General features: G+C 46.7%; 1 long non-coding RNA gene across 1 annotated transcript in view; it reads right to left on the reverse strand.

The window, feature by feature from the left end:
- Window positions 1-9,440: 9,440 nt before the first annotated feature.
- Window positions 9,441-23,419, reverse strand: part of LOC309699266 — a 348,161-nt gene continuing 334,182 nt past the window's right edge. Inside the window, exon 3 of the long non-coding RNA XR_014274284.1 lies at window positions 9,441-9,480. This is a non-coding gene — a long non-coding RNA (uncharacterized lncRNA). The remainder of the gene's footprint in view (window positions 9,481-23,419) is intronic.

Raw genomic sequence — 23,419 nt, forward strand, 5'->3', positions numbered from 1 at the left:
GCTTTGTGAAACCGAAAACCCAGAGTTTTCGTTAACTCAGGGTATACTTACTCAGTTTTTCCACTAAACCGGCTTCCTGAAATAGGGCCCTGTTCATAGACTTCAGTTCAGCCTTCAGCATCATCATTCCCTCTCATTCACAAACTGGATCTGCTGGGGATCAGCACCTTGCTGTATAACTGGCTGCTAGATTTCTTGACAGGAAGACAGCAGATAGTACGGGTTGACAGCAACACCTCCAGCCCAAGAACACTGAATATGGGGGCTCCCCAAGGATGTGTGTTGAGCCCCCTTCTCTTCACTCTGCTGACCCACGACGAGATCTACTACAGGGGTGAAGTTAACCATCTGGCAGAGTGGTGCAGCAACAACAACCTGTCCCTGAATGTGGAGAAGACCAACTTCCTCTGCAAACTGAGAAGCACAAGAGATTAAACCCCCATTATGAGCACCTTCTACAGAGGCACAGTTGAGAGTATCCTCACCAGCTGCATCACTGTGTGGTATGACTCCTGCACTGGGTTCTGCAGGAAAAAATGACAATGCACCTGCCTCATTTGGAAGGTCGTCTCCATTACAGGTGATTACACTCATCCTTTCAGCAGCGTCTTCAGTTTGCTGCCATCAGGAAGGATACTGAAGAGCCTCCGGGCCAGAACACACAGACAGCTTTGTCCATCGGGCTGTCAGGATGCTGACCATCTCTGAATTGAGAAGGGAGGCCCAAGGGTACATCTTTCGCCATCCTACAATGCTGTGATTGTAGCCATTCCCCACTTTCTGTGAATGGTACTCATGGCCATTAATCAGTAGGCTTTGATTAGTTGTCATTGATCAATGGTCATAAGAATTTGCATACTAACAATCATGGAACTAACCCCCCAGCACTTTGTTCATTCAGTGGTGCTAGTTTCCTTCACTATGCAAATGTACTGTTTATAAGGTTGGGAAAACCTGCAGTCAGCTGAGAATGAAGAAGTCACTTGGATGAGTGACGAAACGTTTCTCCAACTGAAAATGTCCAGATGAACAGAATCAACCTTTTGGGATTTACTTACCTGGATGATTAAGCACGCATCAAGACATTATTTTATTAAAATGTTAGCAGCACAAACAAAAAATTTTGTAGCACAAACGTTTAACATCAATTTTGTTTGATTTGGGTAATGTGGGGGGGCTGGTTGACCTTTTGACCTTTACATTTTCATTAATATCTTTAAAACAGAAGCAGAACAAATGACAATTTTAGCAGCACAAACCAGCACAAACGTAGCACAGTTGATTGACACCCATTTTGTTTGATTTAATTAATGTGGGGGGGCTGGTTGACCTCTGATGACCTCTAGAAATTTTGATTAATATCTTTAAAATGATAGCAGCACAAACGAAAATTTTTGCAGCACAAACGTAGCACAAACGTTTGATACCACTTTTGTTGGAATTGAAGAAGGTGGGGGGGCCAACTTCACTCACATGTGTAGAAAAGGATCCTGGTCTAGAAAGTAATATTAAATAAATTCTAACAACAGCTTATCAAGGTTAAACGTGCTGCTGTTGTTCAGCCGCTGGTTTCCTCTTTCTAGTGAAAAGTGAGCCAAAAACAAAGAAGAGAGACGGACTCGCGACCGAAAAGCAGATCAGCTGATCATTAAGCAGTTTCATGATTGAAGTAGCAGCAGGAGAGAGAGAGAGAAGAGGCCGTTGCTCCATATATCGGTTGTTAAACTTAACGTGGGAATGCTTTATAAACATTCAGAGATGAACTTACACACTTGCTTTACTTCTCTCTGGGATCACTTTCTTGGAGATGAAATGCCGGTTTGGTAGCGAGGCTCCAAATGCTCAATCAGACAACAGGTCTAGCACGCCACAGCCGCTCTATCAAGTGATGCATACTGCTCCGACATGCTACGGTTATGAGCCGAGTTACGGCGTGTCGCAAGTTTTGTGAGGTGCTTTTTTGATATTTAATGGATCGGATTGCATTTTTTATTTCTCTCTGATATTGGATCCAATAATTTACGTCAGTATCGGACCGATACCGATACGTAATATCGGATCGGTCCATCTCTAGTAAGGAGTAACTCTTTAAGACACCCAGCAAGGAGACAGTGCAACCAAATCCTAGAGTGAAGTATACCAATGAACTATTTACAAATGTACATGCCACACCGATCAAGGCCTCGCCAGTTGCAAGGGTGAGCTGGGGGGGTGGAGGCATCAGTCTGACAGATGCAAGGCTGGCCTGAGCGAGTCCCGCAGACCAAAGGACTGCAACTGAACAGCGGCTCATGGTCAGCCTGCGAGCCCCTAGGCCGACTGCCAGGAAGTGTAGCTCACCGAGCTACTGATTTGGGCCCTTCTGGCTGCGTAAACCCGCTACACGTGGGCAATACACCAGACAGAGAGCCAGCGCTGGAGACTGGAGAAATCTCACTCCGCCAGCTGATGTATCAGAGGCCAAGCTCAGGGTGCAACCCAAAGGTCCATCCCCAGAGCTGAGCAACTGCCCTGCACTGTCCACAAGCGCTGCATGTTTGAAAGGCCTCCAGCTGGGGCCTGAGATTCCTAGGGCCCGAAGCTGGAACCCCAAGAGCAGACTGAGGCGTGAAAGCGTAGCTCACTGAGCTATTGATTGGGGCCCCCGCTGGCCGCATGAACCCGCGACATGCGGGCAATATGCCAGGGAGCGAGTCCTACAGGATGGAGAACTCTCACTCACCTTCAAGGGAACATAGCCTGCAGCAGCAGTCTGAGCTAGGGATGCGACCTGAATGTCCGTTCCTAGAGCCGACCAGCCGTGAGCAGCAAGAGTGAACTTGTGAACGAGACACTGATGGAGTAAGTAGTAAGCCTCAGCTCACTGGGCAGGCCCCTGCTGGCCATGTAAACCTGCCACACCCGGGCAATATACCAGACCAAGTGTCATGGCCGAGGCCGAACCAGACAACCAGACTCAAATGCAGATCATACACGGAGGCAAGAATGAGCGTAATTAACAGAACTTTTATTTTCCAGTGCATGAAAAATACTGTGAGCTATGAGAAATAACATGGGACTTTAATAACCGTAGCAAATAGGAATGATACTGAACTATGAGAAATACTAGATTTTACAAAAGCACCAGAGAATTCTGACAAGGGGATAGGTACAGGGGCACAGGGCAGGAAACACAACCTGGAGGCTCTGAACATTTGGCAGGTGGAGGAATAACAAGTGAGGGGTAAGTGGTCCGAGTGAGGCAGTTTGGCCTCCAGGAGAAGGTGATCCGATTTAGTACTGTGACAGGAGGGCAGGCAGGTGAGTGAATCCAGGGGTGCGGTGATGCAAAGAGCTGCAGAGCATAAACCAGCTTCCGGATAGAGGAGGGTATTGCCAGAGGATGGAGGTGCAAGACAACAGGATGGTGTGGTTAGCTGAAGACTTGGCGAAGAGAAGTGGTGGCAGGTGTGGAGACATGCAGGAAAACAGCGACTCAGCCCAGGGGTGGAACTGTGACTCTGTAGGAAAACCCCAGCACTCACCCGGACCATAACGCCAAGAGCCGGCTCTGCAGGCTGGAGAACTCTCACTTGCCAGCTGACGTATCAAACACAGCAAGTGAGACTGGCACGTAAACAATCTACCCGAGAGAATGGAGGCTCATCTGGCAAGATGTGATCTTGAGGAAGGTCTGCCATCAGATATCCTGGTGCTGCGTGAAGTCTATGACAGACATTTAGCCAAAAGCCTTCTTATAGCAACACTTGCACCTGAATCCAATACCTTTGCCGCAACTCAAAAACCATGTGGTTACATCCACCACGCCCTGATTTTTGATAAACATGTTGAAGCAAAAGGTCAGAATTGTGACTAAAAATGTGACGTTAACTAAAACTGCCACAGTGTTAATTCAAATTGCCATCTAAATTTGCTACAAATATTTTAAACCTTGAGGTTTCATTTCTGATATACCTTAATACATAGGTATTATCAGTCCAAATTTACTCCTGTAACTGGAAACTGTCCATTCTTCTTCAACAGTGGACAAGTTAGACAAGAATGGACAGTTTGGCTGAGTGATCTTTGTCAGGCTCAAGTCCATGAGTCCACGAGTTTCTCATGAAACGGTCACAGATTAATAAGTCCAACTTTTTCTCTATGCTGTCTATATTTCACTCTCAGGGTGCTCAGATCCTGGTGTTTCCAGAAGATGGTATTCATGGATTTAGCTTCACTCGACCATCCATTTCTGGCTACCTGGAAACCATTCCTGACCCTCAGACAGAAAGCTGGAACCCATGCACGGAGCCCGAAAGATACAACAGCACTGAGGTTCACAGTCATATATTTAAATTTGGTGATGCCTAGTATTCACTACTCTCACAACATGCCACTGTATCTGAATCACATCATATTTAATTACTTTTGTGACTCAAAGGTTCTCCAGAGATTGAGCTGTATGGCTCATCATAACAACATCTACCTGGTGGCCAACATGCTCGACCTACAACCCTGTCCAATGAACACCAGCTCCTCCTCATCCTGTCCTCCTGATGGACACTGGCAGTTCAACACAAATGTTGCTTTCAGGTACTTTTATATCTTTAATATGGAAATCGAGGTGTGGTCCCTGGCTCAGCTGCAGGGGAGGAGTGGGATAGTTAGCTCAAGGGGGCAGTGCCAAGGAGGCTGGAGGGACAGGTGGTGGCAGTCTGACTAATGAGGCTTCTCCCAACCGACTGGAAAGTTGGTTAAATCGCTTCAGAAAACGCTATTTAACGTCATTAAAGTGCTGGTTAAGGTTTGGGATAAGGTTATGGTTAGGGTCAGGGGTAAGGTTAGGGTTAGAGATGGAAAACATGGCTGGAACGCGTATTACCGCGAGACCGTAATTCTACTTGATTTCACCCATAACCATAACAAGAACGGCGCTGGATGTGACAAATTGTCAGGATGCTACGCCTCTGTAGTGAGAATGGGCTGCCTTTAGAGATAGATTTAGGAGCGTATTGATTTGAGATGGATTTGTACAGCAGTTGCTTCTCCACATCGAAAGGAGCCAGTTGCAGTGGTTCAGGATGCCTCCTGGGCGCCTTCTGGGTGAGGTATTTTGGGCATGTCCTACTGGCAAAAGGCCCCAGTGTAGACCCAGGACTCACTGAAAAGGTTATATCACTCGCTCTGGAATGACTTGGTATCCTACCAGATAAGCTGGAAGGCGAAGTCTGTGCTTCTCTGCTCACACTGCTACCCCTGTGACCCGAACTCAGATAATTGGTTAAAAAAAAATGCGCACCGGGTTTTGCAATGAACTAATGAACATGAAAGTTCCTCACAGGTTATAATATTTCCTGTGTATTCTAATGGCCATCCAAAAAGATCAACATTCATTAATTTTCTCTTTAATATACAGAGATGACTGGCAATCCAATTTAAAATAAAAAAAATAAACCTGGTTCTAGACTGGCACATATGAGGGGTATTTAACCCGATTCTTTGATCCCCATGATCAGTGGTGGTCCTATAGCCTGTTTGGCGCCCTGGGCGAACACATCCTCTGACCCCTGAACTGAAACAAACATTTATTTTTAGGTCCATTCTGCTGCTGATACATACTTTAGGTTTCTGAATATTACACTTGTTTCTGCCTTTCATAGTGTGTAACTTGAAGGCCCTTAGTACTTTCTCCCACACTGAAAACCCTGGGATGATCACATTATTTGAACATTACCTAATAAGACAAACAATTAGTTATTTTAAACTTTTCTAGCAGTCCTTCACAAACAGGGAACAGTCTGTCTATTCTCTCCATCTGTCAGCTGCTGCTGGCTCTTCCTCCTCCTCTTCCTCACACACTGCTGAGTTTGTCCTGGTGGATCATCAGGGATGCAAAGCCTCACAGATGATGTGCAGCAGTGGGTCCCTCAGTCTGTCCTCACTCTGGACACTTGCTGTTGTCACACATGGAAATCAAATGTGTGATAAGCTGCAGGATTCAAACACAAGTGTAACTTATAAACACATGTTCATATTTTTATTCCACAATCAGAGAGAAAGAAAAAGAGAGAGAGTGCAGGGCAGATAGACAGGTGACAGTCTCAGGTGTACACACTGCTACAAAACAGCACAAGAGAAGGAGGATTTAGTGTTTGTGTTATTACGAAACAAGAAGAGTTCCCAGATGGTACAGTGGACACATGTGATTAAAGCATCTTTCTTTCAGCTTAACGAGTGAACCGTCAGGTCGTTCAAACACACGTTAAAGTTCGTTTGGCTCAACACCACCGAACTGAGGCAGCAATATAACATAGCGAACATTACAGTTTTATTTTTAATTGGTTTGGCGCAGTTTTCACAAGCAATTGGTACATTTTCAAAACTCTTAGTACTTATATCACAACAGATCATCAAAAGTGCACGTTTTTCAAACATTTCAGCATATTTTCAATTGTGTCAGTACAATACACATTATGACAAAATATCCTTTTCACTACACAAAATAAGTGTTTCATCTAAATAAATGTTTTGTTCACAGTTACTGCCTTTCATAATGTTATCACTATCAAATTTTTGATTTGCATCTCTTATTATTCAGTTTAATACATTTGTCTATCATTTAATTCAACTGATCTTAATGTTTAATCAATGAATCCTTAATTATGTCCATGGATTTTCAACTTGACTGATTGTTGTCTGGTCATTTGTAAGTTACACATTGCTGCAAGAGCTTTCAATCTAGAAATACTAATTGCTAATTGTTTCCCCCTGGTGATCACAATTAGTTACCATATAAGTAGAACTGTGTTTGAGACTTTGCACTGTTCAAATATGGAGCAGGATAGACTCGTAGGGAGAGGAAACCTTCATCGAAGAGGTGGTGGTGCTCCTCGACAGAGAGGTGGTCTTCAGAGAAATGTAGGCAGAAGACAACGCACCATCATCTCTAATGAAGTCCGGGCCATCATTGTTGACCATGTGGTTAACAGAGGCTTTACCATGGCTGAGGCTGCCAGGTTGGTACAGCCTAATTTACAAAGGTCAACTGTCAGCTCTATCATCAGAACTTTTCGCCAAGAAAACCGGTATGTCTGCTATAGCAACTTCACTTCTAAAATATAGTACTCTATTGTATAGATGAACAACATGTAATTGTCAGTTTACAGTAATGTAATTTGTAATACTTCAATATTCACAGTATATGATTGTCCTCAGAATTAACAGGAGACAACCTGGTGGTGGTCACCCACGTGTTTTGACTGACCAGCAGGTGTTGGCTGTGGTGGAAATGGTCAGGGCAAGGAATGACATACGGCTGTCTGAAATCAAACAGGCTATTGAGAACAGCAATGACACCTTTGCCAATGTGCCATCAATTAGCCTTCCAACGATTGCCCGGCTTTTGAAGAAGCACCAGGTTTCCATGAAACAAATTTACTTGGTTCCTTTTGAGAGGAACAATGTCTGGGTGAAACAACTGCGTTCAGAATATATTCAGGTACAACACTAGACTGGCATGCAATTACTGTAACAGTACTGACAACTATTAGTTGTAAAAAAACAAACAAAACTAAATTATCGTTTTAGAGGGTGATGGAGCTGGACGCTGCTGTGAATCATCACAAGTATATTTTTGTTGATGAGGCCGGTTTCAATCTGGCAAAAACTAGACGCAGAGGACATAACCTTATTGGACAAAGGGCTACCATCCAAGTCCCTGGACAACGTGGAGGAAACATCTCAATGTGTGCAGCTATATCTGAAGATGGTGTGGTAGGCTGTAGACCAGTTCTAGGGTCATACAACACTGAACACCTGATAGTTGTTTTTTTTTGTTTTGTTTTTTTTAATGAACTGGAGCAGGCCTGTCAGGGAGAAGACATCGTCTATGTTGTTGTGTGGGACAATGTCAGCTTCCACCATGCACAGCTGGTTCAGGAATGGTTTCAAACACATCCTTGCTTCATGACCTTCCATGATCTTCCACCATATTCCCCTTTCCTCAACCCAATTGAGGAATTCTTCTCTACACGGAGGTGGAAGGTGTATGATCGCCATCCCCATGAGCATGTCTCCCTTCTTCAAGCCATGTGTGAAGCTTGTGATATATATATATATATATATATATATATATATATATATATATATATATATATATATATATATATATATATATATAAAACACCCAGCACGCCCCTGCGGGCGGTTTATCCTTCAAGCTCAGGTCCTCTACCAGAGGCCTGGGAGCTTGAGGGTCCTGCACAGTATCTTAGCTGTTCCCAGGACTGCGCTCTTCTGGACGGAGATCTCCGATATTATTCCCGGGATCTGCTGGAGCCACTCGCCTAGCTTGGGAGTCACCGCACCTAGTGCTCCGATTACCACGGGGACCACCATTACCTTCACCCTCCACATCCTCTCGAGCTCTTCTCTGAGCCCTTGGTATTTCTCCAGCTTCTCGTGTTCCTTCTTCCTGATATTGCTGTCATTCGGAACCGCTACATCGATCACTACGGCCGTCTTCTTCTGTTTGTCTACCACCACTATGTCCGGTTGGTTAGCCACCACCATTTTGTCCGTCTGTATCTGGAAGTCCCACAGGATCTTAGCTCGGTCATTCTCCACCACCCTTGGGGGCATCTCCCATTTTGACCTCGGGACTTCCAGGTTATACTCGGCACAGATGTTCCTGTACACTATGCCGGCCACTTGGTTATGGCGTTCCATGTATGCCTTGCCTGCTAGCATCTTGCACCCTGCTGTTATGTGCTGGATTGTCTCTGGGGCATCTTTACACAGCCTGCACCTGGGGTCTTGCCTGGTGTGATAGACCCCAGCCTCTATGGATCTTGTACTCAGAGCTTGTTCTTGTCACGGTCTGGCTGGCAGACCGTGGGGAGATGGGGAAATAGGACCCAAACGCCGGACTCTTCAGTGCAACAGTGTTTATTTACAAGGTGGTGAAAATAAACAACAATAAATCCCCAGTTTCCCAGACTCCCGTGTAGTGTCTTCCTCCCAAAAGTCCCCGTGTAGTGCTCTCTGCCCCAGTGTCTCTGCACTCCCCGTGCTCACTGCTCCTTCTCGTCCCACACTCCTCGTGTAGTCAAACGCAATAATCCAGCGTCGGTGGAAGCTCCATCGCTCATCTAAATAACTCCCCCGACGAGCCCAGATGAGGAGCAGGTGTGCGGCCAGGACTTCGGGTGTGGCCAGCCCTCAAGGTAGACCACGCCCCCAGAGCTGAAGGTGCCTGTAACTTGGCCACAGCAGAAAGGAAAAACCCCAGAAAACCCCAGTTCAAAAGTCCAACCACTGCCATGGTGGCAGCAACAGTTCTTGCAGCCGACCCAGTGGGCCGCAAGCAGGCAAAACCCGCTATGGGTCAGGCAGTGGTGGGGAAACAGTTCGGGCGGCCCACCTCCAACCCCGTGATGGAAACGCAGCAGCTCCGGCGGGCGGCCATGGGTCCGGCAGCCGCGGCGGAACGGTTCTGGTGGCCTGCCACAGGTTCGGTGGCGGCAGCGGCGGCGCTGCTCCTCCGGCGGCCTGCCACGGGTCCGGTGGCGGCGGCGTTGCTGCTCCGGCGGCCTGCCACGGGTCCGGTGGCGGCGGCGTTGCTGCTCCGGCGGGCGGCCACGGGTCCGGTGGCGGCGGCATTGCTGCTCCGGCGGGCGGCCACGGGTCCGGTGGCGGCGGCGTTGCAGCTCAGCACCACCCACGATTCCCGATGTACCGGCCGGGCTGCAGGACGTGGCGGCCGGGCTGCAGGACGTGGCGGCCCCTCCGGCATGCAGACCTCCAGCTCTGGCTCAGCGGATCCCTCCGGACCTCCAAGCTCCTCCAGTGGCAGCGCGGGCTCACCAGGCTCGCTGAGCTCCTCTGCTGGCAACGCCGGTCCCTCCGGCTCGTTGAGGTCCGTCAGCAGCAGTGCGGGCTTCTCAGTGGGTGGCTCGCTGGGCTGCTCCGGCTCACAGTGCTCCTCCGGCGTTAGCTCGCTGAGCTCCTCCAGTATTAGCTCGCCGAGCCCCTCCGGCACGCCGACCTCCAGCTCTGGCTCAGCGGATCCCTCCGGACCTCCGAGTTCCCGCTCGGGCATGCTGAGCTCCTCCGGCTCGCTGAGCTCCCACTCGGGCATGCTGAGCTCCTCCGGCTCGCTGTGCTCCATGGCTGGCGACGCGGGCCCCTCCCGCTCGCTGAGCTCCTGCTCGTTGAGCTCCTCCAGCAGCGGCGCTGGCCTCCCAGCTGGCTCTCCGAGCTCCTCCGGCTCGCTGAGCTCCCGCTCGGGCATGCTGAGCTCCTCCGGCTCGCTGTGCTCCACAGCTGGCGACGCAGGCTCCTCCCGCTCGCTGAGCTCCTGCTCGTTGAGCTCCTCCAGCAGCGGCGCTGGCCTCCCAGCTGGCTCTCTGAGCTGGCTCTCTGAGCTCCTCCGGCTCGCTGAGCTCCTCCGGCTGCGGCGCGGGATCCCCCTGCACGCTGAACCGGTCACCTGGCGGTGATGATGGCGACATGGCAGCAGCAGGCGGTGGATGTGGCGGCAGAGCAGTGGATGTGGAAGGTGGAACAGATGATGACTGACCGACTAGCTGGGCAGCTAATTGAAGTGAGGGTGATATGTTCAACATGAAGGGTGGAGAGGAAAACAATGTTACCGCTGGCTCAGCAATTTCCAGGGGGCCGGAGGCAACTGAGGCCTCCAGTTCAGCCTCTGGGGAAGCCCTGGGGAGAATCTCAGCCTCCCGATTGTCTGCAGTGGCAGGCTCATGTTCTAGCACCGGGTCCGCGGCTCCTCGTGCGATCAGTCCAGAGTCAGCTGGTTCTTCCCAAACCACAGGAGTGAAGTGAGCTTCGGTTTGGCGAGGATGACGCCGGTGCCGTCTCTTTCGTGTTGGCGGGGCAAAGGGACCTGTCCCCTGTTCATCTGTGACTGGATTAGTTAAAATGACAGGGTCCGGTTTACTCACTGTGGTGACCAGCACTGTCGGTCTTTGGTCTGCTGACACAGAGGTCATTGAAGAAGTGAGAGGAGATGGAGTAGGGCGCCGTCCTCCTTGCAGTGGAGGGTCCAATAGGTGAGCAGCAAGCGGCGGTGGGAAAACCTTCCGCCCATTAAGAAAAAACCAGGCAGCGAGGGCTGCCAGGGAGGCAGCCGCATCCTCCTTGCCCGGACAGCCTAAACCAAACAGTTCAAAGCTAGAGCTAGCCCTCAACACAGTTACAATTTGAATTAGCTTTGCAATGTCCAGAAAACTCATAGAACAGGTGGTTGAAGAAAGGAAGGCATCGAAAAATACGACCTGCATGTGTCTCAGATGTGGATCTGCCGCCTGGATAATGCTCCAACAGTATTTCCAGAGCTGGGCGAGCAATTCCCCCTGTGAGACAGTCCTTGAGTCCGCTGGGCCCATAATGGCTGGATTATTCTGTCACGGTCTGGCTGGCAGACCGTGGGGAGATGGGGAAATAGGACCCAAACGCCGGACTCTTCAGTGCAACAGTGTTTATTTACAAGGTGGTGAAAATAAACAACAATAAATCCCCAGTTTCCCAGACTCCCGTGTAGTGTCTTCCTCCCAAAAGTCCCCGTGTAGTGCTCTCTGCCCCAGTGTCTCTGCACTCCCCGTGCTCACTGCTCCTTCTCGTCCCACACTCCTCGTGTAGTCAAACGCAATAATCCAGCGTCGGTGGAAGCTCCATCGCTCATCTAAATAACTCCCCCGACGAGCCCAGATGAGGAGCAGGTGTGCGGCCAGGACTTCGGGTGTGGCCAGCCCTCAAGGTAGACCACGCCCCCAGAGCTGAAGGTGCCTGTAACTTGGCCACAGCAGAAAGGAAAAACACACACACACACACCTGCCTACATACAGATGTGCACAGGGGCAGTGCAGACAACACACCAAATAATAATAATAACAACAACAATAACAGTCAGAGTCCCCACTGCCCACGGACCCCGAGTCCCCAGAGCCAGGTCCGTGACAGTTCTTGTGCTGCCATGATTAGTGCCTCTGTGCTGTCTTTCAGTCCAGCTTTGTCCAGCCACTGGTAGGATTTCTGGATATCAGCCACCTCCTCTATCTGCCGGTGGTACATACCGTGCAGGGGCCTGTTCTTCCATGATGGTTCCTCGTTTCCCTCCTCTTTCTTGGGTTTCTGCTGCCTGAGGTATTCACTGAGCACTCGGTCAGTTGGGGCCATCTTCCCAATGTATTCTTGGATGTTCCTTGTCTCATCCTGGACTGTGGTGCTGACACTCACCAGTCCCCGGCCCCCTTCCTTCCGCTTAGCGTACAGCCTCAGGGTGCTGGACTTGGGGTGAAACCCTCCATGCATGGTAAGGAGCTTTCTTGTCTTTATGTCAGTGGCTTCTATCTCCTCCTTTGGCCAGCCTATTACCCCAGCAGGGTACCTGATCACGGGCAGGGCGTACGTGATATATATGTATATATATATATATAATTTTTTTTTTGTTATGCCTGAACATAAGTATAATATTTGCTGTGTAAAGTTTTACAGTTCAGTTACACTCATTCATCACCAAGGACAATTTGAAACGCTTACCTTGTATTATTTGCTCCTGAATGAAATGATTGGTAAAAGTACTAAGTTGAAAAAAGATCTTACTGTTTTGTTTGGGTGATTAAAGCAAATGTTCTCAGAATATATCACAATGATCATATGTTCTGCAACAATGATTAAGTGGAATGAAAATATGTGCAAATACAATGAAATCATGACATCAGATTTGAAAGAATGACTAGTGGTGTTACAAATGTGATCAAATGTGAGTTTTGTACTGAGAGATTTGAAAATGTACACTTTAGTTATCAAAATAGTACCAAACCAATTAAGAAAAACTGTAACAGTGCAGTGAATCCTGCTTGTGCCGTGATATTCAGGACTGCAAACCGAGCAGCATTCACTGACTTTCAGCTTGTGTTTGTGGATATATGACTGACTTTAATTATCCACAAAATCATCACATTCTCTGTAAGATTAAGGTCAGCTATTGTATTATTATATTTTAAAGGCTTTAAAACCAAGTAAACGCTGAAAGTACAAACATCGCTAATGGCAAATTACTTTGCCGACATGTGGCCAACAGTAATGTTTTAATGTTCCTCATTATTAAACATTTGCACATAAATAAGTGACATTATATTCAGTACTTACTTTTAACAGATTACTCCTCGGCCGCTCCGCTTCTGCTGTCTGCAGCAAAATTATCCACACCAACTGCCGCACTATGAATTGTGGGATATGTTGGGCCACGAAGTCTACCCCGCCACATCCTTAAAATTCAGGGAAATTTTCATAATTGTCAATTTATATGGCTATAATATCAAACCTGAAAATGATAAATTAATTGACTCTTTAGATACAAGGATTAGTTTTTGGCTCTCTAAATATCCCAGTTCAAATTTAATAATTGGAGCAGATTTTAATGTTTCACTAAATGACACTATAGACAGATGGCCCCCAGCACAACATTTTAGGAATAATTTGAGATTGGAAACATTTATGGATAAATTTAATGTAACTGATATTTGGAGAGACAAATTTCCTGATGATATATCATTTACCTGGAGTAACCAGTCTGGTTCAAGGAAATCGCGTATTGATTTCTGGTTAATATCAAGTAGTCTATCAAAGGACAGTGTCACGGTCCACTCCACTTATGGACCATAGAGCAATATATATTAACCTGCAACTCTTTCCTACTATTGCAATTAATAGATCCTCATATTGGAAATTAAATAGTTCGCTTTTGAGCCACACAATTGTAAAATCTGAAATCATATGACTGTTAAAACACTTTATACACAAGGCTAATATTGAGAATTCCTATAGCACAAACTGGGAAATTTTTAAATTTGAGATGAGTAAAATGTTGAGACAGTATGGGGCAAAAATAACTAAGTCAAGGGCAGCAGAAGAAAATCCATCCATCCATCCATTTTCAACCGCTTATCCGAGGCCGGGTCGCGGGGGCAGCAGCCTAAGCAAAGAGGCCCAGACCTCCCTCTCCCCAGCCACCTCCTCCAGCTTATCCGGGGGAATACCAAGGCGTTCCCAGGCCAGCCGAGAGATATAATCTCTCCAGCGTGTCCTGGGTCTTCCCCGGGGCCTCCTCCCGGTGGGACATGCCTGGAACACCTCACCCAGGAGGCGCCCAGGGGGCATCCTTGTCAGATGCCCAAACCACCTCAGCTGACTCCTTTCGATGTGGAGCAGCAGCGGCTCTACTCTGAGCCCCTCCCGGATGGCCGAACTTCTCACCCTATCTCTAAGGGAGAGGCCAGCCACCCTTCGGAGGAAGCTCATTTCCGCCGCTTGTATCCGCGATCTCGTTCTTTCGGTCACTACCCACAGCTCGTGGCCATAGGTGAGGGTAGGGACGTAGATCGACCGGTAAATTGAGAGCTTCGCTTTTACACTCAGCTCCCTCTTCACCACGACGGACCGGTACAGCGTCCGCATTACAGCAGCTGCAGCCCCAATCCGTCTGTCAATCTCCGGCTCCCTTCTCCCATCACTCGCGAACAAGACCCCAAATGGTGGACACCAGAGGTGAAGGGAGCCACCAGGCTGAAGAAGGAGTCCTATCTGGCTTGGTTAGCCTGTGGGACTCCGGAGGCAGCCGACAGGTATCGACAGGCCAAGCGGAATGCGGCACGGGCAGTGGCTGAAGCAAAAACTCGGGTGTGGGAGGAGTTCGGAGAGGCCATGGAAAAAGACTTTCGGACTGCCTCGAAGAGATTCTGGCAAACCGTCAGGCGTCTCAGGAGGGGAAAGCGGTGCTCTACCTGCACTGTGTATAGTGCTGGTGGAGCGCTGTTGACGTCGACTGAGAAAATTGTCAGGCGGTGGAAGGAATACTTCGAGGACCTCCTTAATCCCACTGACACGTCTTCCGAGGAGGAAGCAGAGTCTGGGGATGAGGGGAATGACCCGCCAATTTCCGGGGGCGAGGTCACTGAGGCAGTTAAACAACTCCTTGGTGGCAGAGCCCCTGGTGTTGACGAGGTCCGCCCCGAGTTCCTGAAGGCTCTGGACGTTGTAGGGCTGTCCTGGTTGACACGCCTCTGCAATGTTGCGTGGAGATCAGGGGCAGTACCTGTGGACTGGCAGACCGGGGTGGTGGTCCCCATCTTTAAGAAGGGGGACCGGAGGGTGTGTTCCAACTACAGGGGGATCACACTCCTCAGCCTCCCTGGGAAAGTCTATGCCAGGGTGCTGGAAAGGAGAGTTCGTCCGCTAGTCGAACCTTGGATACAGGAGGAACAATGCGGTTTTCAAAATCTAATTGTTCAAATTTCCGCAATATATCAACTCCCACCAGATGAGGTCTCGGAGGAGGATAGATTACATCTTAGGTCCTTTCAATCTAAACTGGATGAGATTTAATTTAATTTTGTTGTAATTTCTACTCAAAGTTGTATGAATCCAATTATAACGCAAAGGTCGCTACCCAATTTATTGACTCTGTAAATAATGTTGAAATGATTAAAAGTGCTGATAGGCTTTTTTGTGACAGTCCAATTACTGAAAAAGAGATATTGACATCTATTGAATTTCTTAAAAACAACAAATCTCCAGGCACAGATGGGCTGGTGGCTGAATTCTATAAATCATTCTCTTCTCAGCTTGTACCCTTTTTGTTGCAGGTTTATAATCAAAGTATTGAAAGGGGCACTCTTACCCCCAGCCTTACTCAAGGACTTATTACTTTAATTCCCCAACCTAAGAAGGACCTACTTTTTATAGACAACTGGAGACCAATAAGCCTCCTAAATAATGATTCTAAAATATTAGCTCTATTGCTAGCTATAGAGCTAGCTATTGCTAGAAGAATTAAATATATTTTGGATGATATTGTAGATGAGACACAGTCTGGATTTATGACAAACAGACACATCTCCAATAATATTAGACTCGTCTTGGATATTCTGGACTACTCAGCATTAATATCTGATGACTCATTTATCCTTCTCCTGGACTTCTATAAAGCCTTTGACTCAATTGAGCACGAATTTATATTTCTTACACTTCAGCAATTTGGTTTTGGTGATATCTTCTGCAAAGCTATCAAAACTCTGTATTCCAATGCTAATAGTTCTATAAGAATGAATAATGGCACCACTTCTCGTTTTAGTCTTAAATGAAGGGTACGCCAGGGTTGCCCGATTAGCCCTTATCTTTTTTTTTTACTTTGCACCCAAATTCTTGCCTCTCGTATTTCAAATAGCACTGTGAAAGGTATAAATATAGCAGACAGATTGTCATCAGTCAATTGGCAGATGATACCACAATTTTTCTTAAAAATGCCAGTCAAGTGCCAATTGCTTTACATGTAATAGAGGATTTCTCAAAAGGGTCTGGATTGGTCCTAAACTTAAATAAATGTCAATTATTACTAGTGGTGTGCGGATCGATACTGAAATATCGATTCTTCCGATACCAGCAATTTATGTTCTAGAATCGATTCTCATATTATAATATCGATATTTTAGTACTCTGGGGTAAATTTGTATTTTTTCCATTAAAATGAACGCAGTGGAAAGAAACTATATCATTCGGATCTTCTAAATTTGAAGGAACTACTTCCTCTTACGCCTTTCATAGTCATATGCGAAATACGGCTGTATAAATGTGTCGCAGCCCCTGGCGTGCACACTCACAGCAATGGCTGAGCACAAACAGAGTCATGTGTGGACGCGTTTTACCTCCACAAACAGCCCAGACGCGGTTTGTGGTATATGTGGCAAGACAGTGGGGTGTTGTGGCAACACCACTGACCTCGTCAAACACCTCGGAGTAAATCACATCACAGAATATGATGAGCTTATGTTGAGGCGAACTGAAGAGGAGGAGAGGGACAGGTGCTGCTAGGGTGAGAAAGACGTCTCTTGCAGAGTGCTGCAGGCAGGCAACATGCTCAAATAGCGCACAATGTCAGTTTTTTTTTTAATTTCTATATGATTATTCTGCATTTTTAAGCAATAAAAACAAGTTGTCTGATGTCCTCTAATCATTATGAAGCAATATGGTTATGTTATTATTACAATTACATAATACAATTATATAAATGCATTGAAACATTAAGTTTTTGTACAGAGTATCGGTATCGGATCAGTATCGCCGATACCACCCTGAATTTTACTTGGTATCCGATCGGAAAGGAAATCAGTGGTATCGCACATCACTAATTATTACCTGTCAAAGACTGTAATGTTCACAGTATTTGTAATATAACACTTAAAAAAGATGCAACACATTTAGGTCTGATTATCTGCAAAGATCCAAAAGACAGAATTTCACTAAATTTTCCCCCAATTATTAAAAAATCTCAAACCAAATTAAATCAATGGTTGCAGGGAGATTTAAGTTTAAGAGGAAGGGTATTGCTCTCAAAAGCAGAAGGTCTGTCTGGACTGACATGCAGCAATTTCTCTGCATGTGGACGGCAAAACTTGTAAGGATATTGACCGAATGCTCTTCAACTTCCTCTGGAAAAACGGGACACATTACATCAGAAAAAGTGTAGTGATCCTATTTATACATTTAAAAACTAATTTAAGAAAACACAAATGATTAAAACTCTTAAAACTAAATAGATTATATTTCTTTAAAATGTGACAGTGGTGCCACCAAAAAATTTTTTTCCATTATTTTTAAAGATTGTTTATATAAGGATACAGCAGGCTGAGTTGTAGATGGTGCTGCTTGGCTCCAAACTGTCATACAATATGAAAAATGAAGAATATCATGGAATGCATAAATAACTGAGCTGCTGAAGTAGGTATATAGTGCAGAATTAACTTAAAACTATTCAGATTACCCTGGCCATCTTAGATTCTTTACATTCTTGTCAAATTTAAGATGTGAATCTAAAATTATTCCTAAAAACTTAAAATCTTTGACCTCCTTTATTTCTTCGTTCCCTAACTTGACTTTAAAATCATCAGATGAACTTTGTTTCCTAATAGAAAAACACATAGAAACAGTTTTTTTTAATTCAATACAAGATGATTTTATTCATTTGGATATTGATGTTTAAGTTCATTAGATTAGTGAAGTTCATTTGGTTATTAGGCTCCTTGTGTGTTCTTCCCCTGTATTTAAGTTTCCCTCACGCTTTGTGTTTCATGCTGTGTGTCTTATGTTGTCAAGTTTATATTGTCTTGTCTGCGTGTCATGTTTCCTTTGTCTGTGTCCTATGTCAGTGTAGTCAGCTTTGCTTCCTTTGTCTCTTCATGTCAGACTAGTGTCAGCTGTTTCCCAAAAGTGTTTCCACTTCCCCTAATCACCCTTGTGTGTATTTAGTCTGTATGTTTCTGTTCATTCTTTGTCAGGTCGTCTGTTCTTCATGCCATGTTCTCGACACCATGTTTCTAGGTTTCATGTCCAGGTTTTTCATGTTGTTTGTTTAGTTTTCCCAGTTTAGGTTCATGCTAATTTTGCTTCAGTTTCCCTTGCTCTTTGTTTGCACCTTTTGCCAGCCACATTAAACGGCTTGCTTTTTGTTAACATTCAAGTTTTGTTCCCTGTTCCTTGGAGTCTGCGTTTTGGGTCCTTTTCATCAATTCATTCAGTCACAGTCTGCCTCCAACAGACTGTGACAGAACGACCTGACCATGTTGGACCCAGCGGACATTTATTTCACAGACTTTTTTGAATTTAAGATTTGTGTTAACATGCTTCACGGACTTTGGATTGTTTCCTGTGCAGGGAAGCAGGGAGAGGAGAAGGAGGCTATTCGGGCTCAGTTGACCTGGATAGCCATGGCTAACCTAGGTTTTATGGGCTGCCTGCCTGCAGACTTAAAGAACTTTGTTACTTGAGGTGGGTAATTATATTCTGAATCCACACGTTTTTTCTAAGGAGAATATTGAAACAGACACTGCCTTACCGGTTCATGGGCATGTTTATGAAATGACTAAGACTGACAAATTACCAGCCAAGTCTTCCACAGAAAATCTTATCCCTCTGCACAATTACCTAGCATCCCTGTGTATTGATCATGTTACGAACTTTGCTTCCAAGAAGTCAAGTTATAAGAGTGTTTGCACTGGAAATGCTAGACAGAGGACTGGATCGGACAGGTTTGAGTTGAGAGACATGAAAAACGTTGTGGATCTTCATATTACGGGGTAACTTGAGCCTCACAGAAACAGGGTTGACCAGGGCTGGAATCTCAAACGGACCGATGTAGGTAGGTCGGAATCCCATGCAAATGAAAGACGTGTTGGGTGAGCAACCGCGCAGTCTCCAGGGCCGTGGGAAGTTTGGGCAGAGCCACAAAATGGGCAGCTTTGGAGAAACGGTCAATTATGGTAAAAATTACAGCGTTACCTGCTGAGGGAGGCAGGCCAGTCACGAAGTCAAGTGCGATGTGGGACCACGGTCTGGAGGGTGTAGGAAGAGGGTGGAGTTGTCCTGCAGGTGACTGGTTTGTAGACTTGTTCCTGGCGCAAACTGGACAGGCAGAGACGTATTCTCGAGCGTCTCTGGTCAAAGAGGGCCACCAGAAATAACGTTGCAGAAACTGAATGGTTCGGTGTGTTCCTGGGTGGCAGGAGAAACGAGCCGTATGGGCCCAATGAAGAACTTGAGACCTGACCGACTGGGAACAAATAGCTGTCGGGCTGGCCCTCCTCCCAGGTCGGGTTCTGTCTTCTGAGCCTCCCGAACAGCCGCCTCAATCTCCCAGGAGATGGCTCCCAGGGTGCAGGTTGCAGGTAAGATGGGTGCAGGGTCAGTCTTGTCCTCAGAACCAGAATATTGCCGGGATAGGGCGTCAGGCTTAACGTTACGTGATCCAGGTCTGTAAGAGATTGAAAACCGAAAACAGGTGAAAAACAGGGCCTACCTTGCTTGCTGGGCGTTGAGTCTTTTTGCGGTTTGTAGGTAGGCCAGGTTCTTATGATCCGTCCAGACGACGAAGGGTTGAGCCGCGCCCTCAAGCCAGTGCCACCACTCCTCCAAGGCGAGTTTGATGGTCAGTAGCTCCCGGTCCCTGACATCATAATTTCGCTTTGCTGGGGAAAGACGGCGAGAGAAGAAAGCACAGGGGTGCAGCTTACCTTCCCTCTGTTGAGATAGAACTGCACCCACCCCGGAGTCAGAGGCGTCCACCTCCACCACAAACTGCTGTGGGAGGTCGGGCTGAATCAGGATGGGTGCTGAGGCAAACCTCCTCTTGAGTTCCTGAAAGGCTGACTGGGCGGCATCATTCCACTGAAAGGGAATCTTGGGTGATGTTAATTGGGTGAGTGGTAAGGCCACCTTACTGAAATCCCGAAAAAATCTTCTATAGAAGTTCGCAAACCCGAGGAACCGTTGCAGCTGGCGCCGATTGGGTGGTTCGGGCCATTTCACCACAACTTTGACCTTTGCTGGATCTGGGCGGAGGTCCCCCTTTTCTATTATATAGCCCAGGAAAGCGACTGTGGAGACATGAAACTCACACTTTTCACTCTTGACGAATAATCGGTTCTCCAGGAGACGCTGCAAATCCTGTTGGACCTGGGTTTCGTGCTCGGCCTGGGTTTTGGAGAAGATCAGAATATTATCAAGATACACAAACACAAACCGATTGATGAAGTCCCTCAGAACGTCATTTACCAGGGCCTGGAAAACTGCTGGGGCATTAGTAAGACCAAATGGCATTACCAAATACTCAAAGTGTCCCAGGTGAGTATTGAATGCTGTTTTCCATTCATCGCCCTTGCGAATACGGACTGAGTGGTAGGCATTCCTCAGATCCAGCTTACTAAAGATTGTGGCCCCCTGAAGGAGCTCAAAGGCAGAGGTGAGGAACGGCAGCGGGTACTTGTTCTTAACTGTTATGTTATTCAGTCCGCGATGGTCTATACATGGTCGAAGCGTCTTGTCTTTCTTTTCTACAAAGAAAAACCCTGCTGCTACAGGAGAGGAGGAGGCGCGGATGATGCCAGCAGCTTGAGACTCCGTAATATATCTCTCCATAGCTTCTTGTTCGGGAAGCGAGAGGCTATAGAGACGGCTAGTTGGTAATGTGGTGCCAGGGAGCAGATCGATAGCGCAATCATAAGGTCTGTGTGGAGGCAATGACTGAGCCCGGTCCTTCCGAAAAACCTCTCGTGGTAAACAGGAGGGACATTTGACAAGTCGGCGGACATAGGCTGCTCAGAGGAGACCAACGCACTAGGAGGTGAGGCTGCTTTAAGGCAAGTCAGGAGTTCTGTCCTTAAACCGAGTTACTGGACTAAACCAGAGTCAATAAAATTTTGTTCATCTCCAGAATCAATTAAAACGGGGAGCGAATTGGACTCAGAGCGAACAGAAATCTTGGCTGATAATGTTAAGCGGGGAGGAGATTTATCTTGCCTGAGTTCGCCCACCAGCACTCCTACCCTCACTGGCGGGCATGGCCTTTTACTTTTGACGGGCAGATGGTGGCAATATGTCCCTTACGACCACAATAGAGGCACTCACTGGCCGAGATGCAACGCTGGCGCTCAGCTGCAGAGAGATGTGAGCTGCCAACCTGCATTGGTTCCTCCCCGCCAGCGCCCTCAAGTGCCCGGGAGGGTCCGTGTTCAGCTGAGGAGGCTGCATCAAGTTGCCCCGTGGCCTCATGGGGGTTGTAGTTCCGTGTCGCCTGGCGAGCGCGCAGCGGTTCGTCTACCTTGATGCATAATGACATTGATTCATCAAAAGAGGCAGGGAGATCATGCATGATCAACTCGTCTTTTAATTCCTCATGAACATTATTAAGCAATGTGCTTCGTAGCGCTTCCGGCCCCCAGCCGGTCTCTTCGGCCAAAATCCAGAAATCAATGGAGTAATCGGACATGCTCCGCTTACCTTGCTTGAAGTTGAGCAGGCGTAGTGCTGCGGCTTCAGCGCCGGAACCTCTATTACAGTTTTTTTCTGAATGCTTAAACCCTAACTGTGATTCCTGTAGCACAATTTCTAAAACTATTCAGACTTATAGCAAAACCACTCACTGAGTTTGCAAAACTAAAAGCACAAAAACTGCTTTGCACTCAGTTTGCAATTTTGTAACACACACTTTGCAAAACTGTAGGCACAATTCACTGCACAACACCCAATTACCAAATTTCCAACACACTCCTAGCAAAAGTATACACATGTATGGCTATCATTAACACTAATTTGCCAACTGTCTGGCACACTTTCACATGTGAAAACTGTTTTAGATAATTAGTCCACTTTGCAATCAGCCTAAGCACTATAAACAGGCCACAGGTAAGCTGTCTATGTGGAGTACAATGGAAGGAGCAGTAAGAGTGAGAAGAGTGAGAATCAGAGGAGGCCGAGGGAGAGGACGTGGAGGTGAAGAAGTTGGAGGAAGAGGACGTGGAGGAGCAAGAAGAGGACGGGGAGGGGAAAGAGGAAGGGTAAGAAGAGTAAGAAACAGAATAACTGATGACACAAGAGCTACAATAGTGGACCATGTCATCAACCATGGGATGACCCTGAGGGAAGCTGGCCAACGTGTTCAGCCTAAACTGAGCCGCTACACTGTGGCAAGCATCATTAGGACATTTCAAAATGAAAATCGGTAAGTACTTTGTAGCACTGCCATACTCTAATGGGAAACACAACAGTACCATACATGCAAAAATACTGAAATTGTTACTTTACAGAATTGCTAGACGTCCAGATGTTGGGGGCAGAGGCAGAATGTTCACTCCAGAGCAAGAGACCCATATAGTGAACATGGTGATTGCCAATAATGCAATAAGACTGCGTGAAATACAGCAGCGCATAATTGATAATGACACCATCTTTCAAAATATACACAGTGCAAGCATTTCTGCACTAAGTCGTGTACTTGCGCGCCACAGAATAAGAATGAAGCAAATTTACAGAGTTCCTTTCGAGAGAAACACAGAACGTGTAAAGCAACTGCGATATGACTATGTGCAGGTAAGCTATTGTCATTGGTTCTGAATTTGGAAGTGCATACTGTACTGCTGTGCATGGGCCTGATGTGTTGCATTTGTTTTGTCTTGTCCAGAGAGTGATGGAACTAGAAGCAGATGCAATGGGACATGAGCTACTTTTTGTAGATGAGGCCGGTTTTAACCTCAGTAAAACCAGGAGACGTGGCAGGAACATTATTGGACACCGTGCCATCATCAATGTCCCAGGACAACGTGGTGGTAACATAACCATGTGTGCAGCTATGAGCCAAAATGGTGTTGTTCACCATCATGCAACCATAGGCCCATACAACACTGCACACATTATTGCATTCCTGGACACCTTGCGTGACATGCTCACTGTTCAGAGACCTTGCAGACCCGATATGTCATCATATGGGACAATGTTAGTTTCCATAGGGCTGCTTTGGTCCGCAACTGGTTTACAGACCATCCATCCTTCATGGCACTCAACCTCCCTCCATACTCTCCATTCTTGAATC

This window comes from Aulonocara stuartgranti (assembly GCF_965226115.1).
Source record: "Aulonocara stuartgranti genome assembly, chromosome: 22".
Taxonomy (NCBI): Eukaryota; Metazoa; Chordata; class Actinopteri; order Cichliformes; family Cichlidae; genus Aulonocara; species Aulonocara stuartgranti.